This window comes from Oratosquilla oratoria, chromosome 7 (genome assembly GCF_046742065.1).
Source record: "Oratosquilla oratoria isolate Oo_2021 chromosome 7, ASM4674206v1, whole genome shotgun sequence".
Classification (NCBI taxonomy): Eukaryota; Metazoa; Arthropoda; class Malacostraca; order Stomatopoda; family Squillidae; genus Oratosquilla; species Oratosquilla oratoria.
The window spans coordinates 82327067-82338157 of NC_134783.1; positions in this window are offsets into that span (position 1 = coordinate 82327067).

Consider the following 11091-nt stretch of genomic DNA (forward strand, 5'->3'; position numbering starts at 1 on the left):
GAACTCTCTCCCTCTATCCTTGAAAGTCGTTAAAATGCAGTTAGTGTCTCTCATATTTTTCCAACTACCTTCTGTTCCCCTTTAGCACATGCTCCTTCTCCTTCTCCTATCAGAAAGTCCCATCCAGTTTTATCTTCCATTATTGATTAATTTCCTCTAATTATGTGTACTTCTATCAAAACTATACACACTGACGCACCACTTTCCCATTCAATCTCATTCGCTATTTCTATAATTTTATTTGCTAATTGTCTAGGATCTATTTCGTTTCTGATGACAAAACTTCCAATTCGCAGGATGTACAAGTTTTGTCTACATTGATACGTGGACAGGTGGGTTTCAGGTTAGCTAATGACGTAAATCAGGCTGCTGCCACCAAAAATACGTTATGCCACAATGACACCATTGTCGTCAAAATATGTAGTGCCACCGTGGTATCCACAATGTTTAATTAATGAATGGATGGGCGAGATGTTTATGACACCTTTATAAAACAGTTTTCCTTCAAAAGCACCACCTACGAGGAAAATCAAATATACCTATATAATGGTGAGATGGGAAATCTGATATGAAGTCTAATTGTTTTTAGTAGTAATCGCTGCCATTACCCAAAACCTCCACAACATAAATATAAATGGATCCTATGGTAGGGTTCTGGGTTAGCACTGACTATTTTTCAAATGCCAAACCCATCGATGATCCTTAGTGTTCATGTCTCTGGGTAAAACCCCGACTAACACTTCGTTCTATATGTCAAGACTCCGTTACTTCGATTCTTGATGTGATATTTATGTATCCTAAATCCCCTAAATCATTCCTGTAATGGAACCTTGAACTGGAGGTTAGGAATATTTCTCCTCCTAAATCTAAGGTTCCTAGTCTATGTTTACATCTGAATACGTTTGTAGTGTATGCTAGGAATTATAATTCCTATTAGTATTTTGTATACATGTAGGAAATTGATGCATAATTGGATGTGTGTGTGTTCGTACGTGTAACGAGTTCTGGAAGTTTCGGGAAGAAAGCAAAATTGTCATTTCTATTTACGTAATTAAATTATCATTTATATTATTATAATGCAAAAATTGAATGAATGTAAAATAAATTATCATGATAGTATTAAATTAGATTATTGTATTATTTTGAGTGTCTTATTTTCTGTGTACAAGTGGATAATTGAAAACAAATGAGTAAAAGGAAACTCTCGGAGACGCCGTTAGTTCCAGAGTTACGAGCATTAGTCATTCGTGAGCGAGGTCTAAGATTGAGTGGAAGTGGATAGTGGTGTACTTAATGGTGTATATATTATCGCTGTTCAATAAAACTGTGAACCGGAATCTCTGGTTTTTTTTTGTTTTGTTTTTTTTCAATGTTGGCAAGCAACACATTCTAATGACGTCATGGAGGGGTAGAGTGAGAGTTTACCCACAATGCCTACTCTATCTCGCTTATAGTATTTTCTAGAAAAATGCAAACGAACGAAAATAATAATTCCTGGGCTTGCCATACACTATTATAACTTACCGTGGCCTCAGGGCCACTTGGTGATTTTCTTTGTCTTTGTTCTGGTGGTGGTGATGTGTGCGTCGACTTCGGGTGTGGCATGGGGGATAGGTATGGGAATGGAGGGAAGGAGGAAGGTATGTGTTGAGGGGAGAAAGGTTCTCTCATTGAACGAGTCCCCTCACTCTTGTTTAGCACACGCTTCGTCTCATTTGCACTTCACACGATAGGGTTTATACGAGGTCTGTGAATGGGACAAATCTCATACCATTCCCCAATCACGAATCACTAATATTTCTGTTCAGTTTCAAATAATGTCTCGAACTAAGTAAAAAGAGGCCCGACGTCGCGCCGAACGCCTCGTGACCATTGACCTCTCGTTATCATAGATCTGTTGGAGGTACAATTTCACTTTAACTGAAGTGAAAATGTTGCACGATACATGTAATAGATAATCCTCGTATATGGGAATTAGATATGGGTAATACACCAGAACCAATACCCAAGACGGAGAAGTCACTAGGTGGTAAATAAAAAGATTAATAACGAAAGTCATATATCGGTAACCCAAAATTCGTGGAGAGGGTAGTCAGCCATGGTTGGTCCTATGGCGTCGAGTCCCTTATATAATATTTTATATAATGTTTTATATAATGTTTTAGTATATATAAACAAAAATGATAGGCCATTCTATCTAAATGGAAAAAGTAAAGTTGTATCATTCGTTTTAGATGCTTCCATAAACTAAGCATTCTAGAATGCAGATTTCGTACAGCTTGTGCAGGGATTCAAGGGCTGCAACTAGGACACTCAACATCTCTACGAGAAGTACAGCCTCATCGGCAAAGACAAGAACAGTGGCCTTAGTGCTATCAATACATGTCCCGCAATAAAAAATATTGACAATTCTGTCCGATGCCCAGTACACGCAGATTTTGGGTTGGGACAAGGATGCATTCTTGGGTTATTCCTGACTTAAAGTCATATATATATATATATCTATATATATATATATATATATATATATATATATATATATACATATATATATATATGTGTGTGTGTGTGTGTGTGTGTGTGTGTATGTATATATATATATATACATATATATATATATATATATATATATATATATATATATATATATATATATATAGAGGATCGTCCCCACCCGCCTATAAAAATACGCTTTTTTCAAAACTTACATGTACAGGGTGGGGCGCGGAAACTTCCCGATTTGGGGATTGAATTATAAAGTGTTTACACTTCACAATTCTTTATTCTACTTTTATGTCTGTCACACAACATGGGAGATTTACTTTTACACAGTTCTAAAAACAATATCTTTTAAATGTCCACCTCCATTGTCAATACACTGATTCAGACGATTTCGGAAGCTTTGGTCTACTCTCTCTAGCATGGTGAGCGGTATATTGGCTATTTCAGTGCGGATGGCATTCTGTAGGTCTTCCAGGGTCTGTGGACGGTCGTTATAAACCATGGATTTGAGATAATCCCACAGGAAATAATCACAGGGGGCTAAATCAGGCGAGCGCGCTGGCCAGTTTAAATCGCCTCTCAGGGAAATCAGCGCGCTCGCCTGATTTAGGCCCCTATGATTATTTCCTGTGGGATTATCTCAAATCCATGGTTTATAACGACCGTCCATAGACCCTGGAAGACCTACAGAATGCCATCCGCACTGAAATAGCCAATATACCGCTCACCATGCTAGAGAGAGTAGACCAAAGCTTCCGAAATCGTCTGAATCAGTGTATTGACAATGGAGGTGGACATTTAAAAGATATTGTTTTTAGAACTGTGTAAAAGTAAATCTCCCATGTTGTGTGACAGACATAAAAGTAGAATAAAGAATTGTGAAGTGTAAACACTTTATAATTCAATCCCCAAATCGGGAAGTTTCCGCGCCCCACCCTGTATTTGCCGCCTATTCAATTAGCATAACGAAGTTCTGATGCTTTAAACGCAATTAATCTTATCCTTGGTATTTTCTAGAGGTCTTAAAAGGTCACTGCAGAAACTAACTTTGCTAGAACTCCATGGATCAGGGCAACTTTGAAATTCATGTTGTTTCTAATTTCTCTATATAATTTCAATAGTAATTTGCATGTAATCTTGAAATTATATGTTTTAAAACTTTATTTTAGTTCTCGATCCTTGCAATTCTATGAATAATCATTTAGGAACTTTAAGTTCCCCCTTAATTTTCTATTGCAAGGGTATTTTTGTGTGAAAAAATAAAAATAACACTCCTCCCACTTTTGACAAATTTAAAGATGATATTTTTTTATGTGGCTTAACAGGAAATAAGCTGGATACCCCTCTTCGACACTTCATAACACCCAGAGCATAAGCCAGACATCAAGTCAGTAATCTTTGCAGTAAACCCATGGATCCACATAAAATCCCAGAACACCCCGATATGCAGTGCGTCTAAAAAATTTGGGGTCAACATAGGCTGCAAGAAATCCCTGTTGAAACTCGTCAGCGCCCCCCTAAGAACACGATGCGCTAGGATCCGACCAATTGTTGACTTACCTGGTGTAAACCCAGACCACTCAATCCTCTGAAACTTAAGCACGTGCCATCAACAGATGGGCGACCTTGTCTAGCAAACAGTAATATAATACCGTGGTAGTTGTTGCAGTCTTGCCGGCCCCTTATCTCCTTCCAAACAGGGACGACCAAGCCTTTTTTCCAGTGAAAAGGAATGATACCGGAATGCTGAATAGCAGACGGTACTGCAAGTAACCCACGGTTCATGGCCTCACCTTCAATTTTCACCAATTCCTTGCTGACGTTACAAATGTCATCTTCATTTTCATACTTCGACTTACAGCTTATTTGAACTTCTTCAGAGAGCGGAGTTTCATCAATCGGTAAACACACCTGTCAAGCTACTGTGGTGTCTTGCCGTAAGTTTTTTGCGTTAGAGACCATAAGTTTGTGTATAGAACGGTAATCAAACCATAAGAAAACCATATTTTTTCATTCAATTTTGTTTCATAACAAATGCAGAATGAAAACACAATGTAAACACATGACACAGTATGAACACCACATACTGGAAAACTACTGTTTACAAAGGTTCTTGTAAACAGTAGGGGAGAGTAGGGCACAGTGGGACATGGGGCACACCAGGACAATCAATATTCTTGAGTAATCTGACAACTCTAACATTTCTAATTACTGCCACAATAACTTCTTCTCTCAGTGTCTCTACTAACATTGCAAGAGAAGGTTGTGCGGCTCTCAGTCTCTTGTAACAAAGGTGAGTCTAATTTAACATGCAAAAGTATTTTTTTTTTTACTATGATTATGTATGTATCGTATATCGTGTGTTGGACCAATAGTTTCCATAATTATTGTGTCAGTATAACAATTCTATGTTTTCATAATGCGAAGTTCCTGTAGCCATGTGCCTTCATGATGTTTCTCGAATATGCTTGAACTTGAAGTGGGGCACACACTGGGGTAGTGTCCCATTGTGCCCCATCTGTCCTACACTGCCTTATATTTTTATGTTTGTTTTATGCACTGGAATTCCAGTCACAATTTATGATATCGGAGCATTAGTTAACACAGCTTTCAAGCGCTCCATGACCCCAACAAATATAACATCTGGTTTTCAGAGGACTGGAATATTTCCTTATGATGACAATGTATTCGATGACTGATTTCGTTCCAAGTGCAGTTACCGATCGTCCTAACCCAGAGAGTTCAGTTCCAGATCGTTCAAACCCTGGAGAAGCTCTGACCCCAGAAGCTGTGTCTCCAGAGGCAGGACCATCTCATGGTTTTCTGTCTCCTGGGGATATCAGAGGATATCCAAAAGCTGTGCCAAGAAAGAAGTCAGGAAGAGGTCGAAAGAGGGGCCGAAGTTTAATTGCAACTGACACACCTGAGAAAAAAAAGACTCGCTGTAGGTAGAAGTACATCTCAGAAATGTGCACAATCCAAGGACAATACAAAGACTTCAAAGAAATATTTAGTATTTGATTAATCAACATCTGAAGAAGAAATTGTGTTGTCAGATAATTCATCGGAAGACTCTGATCCGGGATGGGACACCGTAAAACACGAACTTTCTCTACTAGAAGATCCCAAAGAAAATTACTACATTTTGGCCGAGTTCAACACTCGACTCAAGAAGTATTATGTTGGTAATAATGAAGGGAAAGGATGATGAAGGGTACTATGAAGTTTCGTGTTTACGGAAAAAAAAGGAAATCGAACGAGTTCTTCCCGCAAGCCCCGGACGTGGCCTCCATCAAGGCTATCCTTCCTAAGCCAAGCACATGTGGTACAACAAAGAGACAACGTGCTTGCCTCAAATTTAATTTCGATTTTGATTTTCTTAATATGAATTAGACTTGTCCCAGTGTACCCCAGGTCTCGTCCCATTGTGCCCCGAGCTGGGGCACAGTGGTACACGAAAAAAAGTTTTCATTTAATATGGAATACCAACTTTATATAAAACTACAAAGTTTGTTTTACATATGCTCAAGGAAGGTAAATGATGATACTTCTTTTTCAGTATGAAACATTCGTAATAAGTATTCAAATACAGAAGGTACAATGACTTAACTGTTTTTCTGTCCCACTGTGCCCCACCTTCCCCTACTGTTTTTTCATTGTGGTGCTTATATACTGTGTCATGCGTTTACATTGTGTACAATAAATTGTTTAAAACATTAAAAAAACACATCGCATGCGGAGAAAAAGTGTAAGATTTTCAACTTACGCCGTAAGACTTGAAAATCATTAAAAAAACGTAAGACTTACGTAAAAAAATGTAAGACTTGACAGGTATGGGTAAATCAGCAACCTTTACCTGAACACAAGCCAAGGTAAGCTGTTCGGGTGATATCCACCAGCAATTGCAACATTTTGGATACAGATTTGGAACAGTTTCTTCGGGGTTCGGTAATCAGGCCCGGGGTCATTTGCATTACAATTTGCATCGATATCCTCAACAATTCCTTATCCATTTTCACGAGATCTCTAGACCGCTGTTTACGAGTTCTACATCGGTCTAGATCACCAGCCAATCTGACAGCACGGCACACTTCACGGATAGCGACACCACTCCTCGATCTTGGACGCTCTTCAATGCACTCCACGCTGCTCTCGGAGTTTCACGCTTGAAGGTATCCAACAATTCTCCGAGGTCATCAAGGATGCCAAGACTTCGAATTGATTAGTGATATCGCATACTTTTGGATACACGCATCATCCCTGAGCTGTTCCAGATGAAATCCATGTAATTATATATCGCGGTTCTTCTTGACTTAGCTACAAATAATATAAAATAATTAGTAACTCTCTAACTTTTCCAGATGCTATATTACTAAAATGTAGATGTGGATTCATCGCATTCTGGGTATGTTTCTCCAGACTCATTCGACTGGACCCCACCTCAGCTAAAAACATCTGCGTCCGTGTTTGTGATCTGAAACTACTATCATACCCAAGATGGCGAGTAGGCAGACATTCACTCTAGGACTTACACCAGACCTTCATACAGAACAAACTCAAATATAGACGTCAAGCAATAGCCCTCCGAATGCTACCTATCGCCACCTTGGTCAACGTCTCAGTACATGTGCTTTAGCTGTACTCCACTAAATAATATTTTACACGAAATGGACACCCAATCCCCCGGATAACCACCGTGCCTTGAAATTTCCAAACTATTTTTACCACACCAAGAGTAGCAACTATCAACCCAATTTTCCAAGATTTCGCACGACAACGGCTCGATGTTGTTCACAAAGATTGAAGCGCTACAAAACTACTTTAAACAACACCCATCAATAAACCGACAAATATCCACTCAGTGCTTATTCATTTGGCAAAAGAATAGCAGACCTGCTATCTACATTGGAATTTGGAGACGAAATCATCCCTACAACGCCCAACTGATCCCCTTTGTAAATTCCTCCAATACACCCATGCCTCCTCACCCTTGGCCACCAAATGATCACTTGTCGACTAGTCATCCAGTAATTATCCCTTTCCCACCTATCTGCCTATTCGACAGGTGTCAACATAACACCATAATGCCTCCTGCTCGAACCAGTAAGTGGGTTACACATCAGTGTCACCGATTGAAACAATATCTAGATACCTCCTCCCCATCCCCTCAACCTTCATTGTAACTTCTTGCCATCCTCACAGCCTTATACTGTATTATATCCACCATCCCCACCTATCTCAATTCTCGAAGTGCCTTACAATCGCCGCCCGAAATTCCTTCTACCCAATGATCCACAAAGTTTATTCAAATCTGTATCCCTCTCTTCGGTGTTATCTCGCATAAGCATTCTCACATGCCGACGAGGTGGTTTGGTAAGTGGCATTCACTATCCTTGATGCCTCAATTCCACTGCATTCGATAAACAACGCTAAATATGTATAAAAGATGCTAGGAATAACCAAAAATCATCTAAAAACAATCGAGCTCCACTTACATCCTTGACTGTTATCACATTAACTTGATCAATGTTTTGGAACGGCACTAGTACATCTAAGTACAATGACATTACCACCAGTGCAAAATCAGCCAGGATAGATGCCTTGGTAAGCTAGTCCATAATACCAAGCCTGTCTGGGTTGTTAAGGCATTGAATGTGTTATACCGAGTTCTTGATTATATATGTTCTGTTAGGGTTCTTCATGAGGGCCACGCGTGTTTTTTGCACATTTTAGGCACTTTCAGGACTCATATGTATTTAAGAATCAGGGGCAGAGTTTATAAAAGGTCCTAACCCTAATGGAGATTTTACTTAAATCCCCATTTCGGCGACCTAAATGCTTATGTCTAGACATAACCTAGACATTATGACAGCTGATTTAGGTAAAATCTACTCCATTTTGAAGATTTATGTCTAGACTTAGGATCTTTTATAAATTCGGTCCCAAGAACCTTAGGTAGTCCAAGTCAGGGCCGTCTTGACATGGGTCAAATTGGTGACTGGTACGGGTGGGCAATGTCATTTACTAGGGTCAGGGTTGCACTTGTTTTCAAGTGCTTGCATTTCACGATGATGCAAACGACGGTGATTTGGTAGTTGCCCTGGTGTTACCAATGTAGATTGTCATCCAGTTAGGGACAGGTATTCCCTCTGTTCACAGGAGTCACATCGCAGGTCAGTAGTATAACAAAGATGCATTGTCGAAGAGCTGGTCCTGTTTTGTTACTATTTTTACTATCATTATGTATATACGCGTAGATGAAAGTGATGCAAGGATGGGAGAGGGTAGGGGATGGGGGAGTAGGAAATGGTTAAGTGTAAATATTTTGGTGCAGCCCAAAGGGACTTCTCCCAGTCTTCTTTTTTATGCATGAGGGGACGATGGGGGTGTCGCCAATGAAGTGAAGCGGCCATACTGTGTATGTATTGTCTTTCTGCACTGGTTTTGATCCTGGTTAGTGGGCGGGATACAGGGATGACCCGTTATCCGCGAGGGGTTAAAATGAGAGAAGAGAGGGTGGTGTGTGCAATTCAAAAAAGGTGGGAGTGGGTACGTCCCTTTTGAATTGGTTGCCTTTCTATATGGGGGCCTTTGGTGTTTAGAATATGATGTCTGACTGCCGAATGGTAGGGTGGTGAAGTAAACACAGGAATTGGAGGCTTATCATTGACGTTTTGTCCTCAACAGGATTTCTTGAGAGTACATACAATTACAGAAATGTAAAAACTATATACAGCATCAGACGAAAGCCTCGTTCCTCTCCTTCCACCCCTCCGTTCAGCTTCGCCAAGTACCAAACAGCTCACCATTCTCGCAGATTTAATGAACTCATCCCGATGGTTGCTACTTGGAGCGATGTATGCTGCATCAGTAATTTCTCTCCTTTTCTTTGAGTCTCTAGGAGCACCTCTATTCATAGCCACTTACCGGATTGGGGTGGAATAGAGGTGCTCCAAAAAAAGGACTTGCAAAGAAAAAATGAAAAGTAATTGAAGCAGCATATATCGCTTTCCATCCAAGTAGCAGCCATCGGGGTGGATTCATTAAACTAGCGAGAATGGCGAGCTGATTGGTACTTCGCGAAGCTGAACGGAGGGGTGGGAGGAAAGGTCGACCGCAGAGGAGGCAACCTTCGGCTGTAATTGTATGTTCTCTGACGAAGTTAGCAGATCTCCAACAGTTCCCTGCGTTTATCTCATCACCCTACAACTCATCGATTACCATCATTACCTAGTTTGGGTGATCTTGCTACTCAACCAGGTTGGGTAGGAGGCAATGTTTGAGGCAGTTCTCTTAACCTCCCCATGTGGGCTGGAGTGCAGATAAGAGGGCTGCCCATTCATACATGCTGCTGCCCCAGTTCAGAACCACCACTGAAATCCTTGTAGATTATGGACTGTAGCTTACCAGCATTTCTATCCCTGCAGACAATCTCTCGTACCTGTTAGATTCTACTTGAATGCTAGTTTAGTTAGACAAAGGTTTGGTTAATAGTCTTGTTTTCAAGTTGTAAAGCTGTTGGTGTTTCGTCATCCATGTTTTGCTAGAGTTGATGCTCTTGAGAATGCAAATGACAGTAGCGTGTTGCTGATGGGTGACTTGAAAATTGGGCAGTCCAGCAGTATCAGTGATACTGTGATGAGCTTTATATTTGCAAATAGGAAGGTCGTTTCCGGTCATTAAGTGGCCATGTGTAAAGCAGAATGTACTTTCTTAGGCTAGTGTAGTACCGTTTCTTAACACCGGTTATGTTGATACTTTTTACTTGGGATGGTTTGGACACATGGAAAGAATGAGTGAAGAAAGATTAGTGAAAGAAGTGTGGAAGGCAGAGGTGGAAGGAGTGAATATGAGGGGGCGTCCTAGGATGAGATGGATGGATGGGGTGAAAGGGGCATTACAAAAGAGAGGAATGTCTGTGGAGGAAGGGAGAGGACAGAAGATAGGGGTGAATGGAGAAGGGTTATGTATGGATGCTGCTGTGATGCATGAGGGGGGGGGGGTGAGGAAGTACATACATACATATACCATTCCATCCCTGAATACACTCCACACCCCTCCCTCTCAACTTAGCACCTCCTGGATGACGGGTCATCCCTGCACCTTGTCCACTGCACTGGGTCAGAAGCAGTGTCACAAGACACAGCAAGGCCGTTTCATTAAATCGGCGCCCCACCCTCTCCGTCTCCCCATGCATAAAGGAGAAGACGGGGAGAAATCCCTTCGGGCTACGTCAAAATTTGCTCACACATACTACCTCACCCCCATTCAACCCTGTCTTCTGAGAGGGGGGTCGCCGAATTTATGAAGCGGCCTTGCTGTGGATATGCTGTCTTGTGACACTGCTTCTGACCCAGGGCAGTGGACCAGATGCAGGGATGACCCATCATCCAGGTGCCAAGAGCAAGGGAATGGAATGGGTGGGAGTGATTTCTATGCCTTTTTCTTTTTGGCTACCCCCCATGTAAGGGAGAAAAAGCCTTGATATATGTATATTCATGCTATTCGTGAGGTTAGTTTTTTTTTTTAGATAATAGATGATTTGTTGTGTTGCTCCCAGCATTCTTGCCACATTCTGGCACTGGTGAT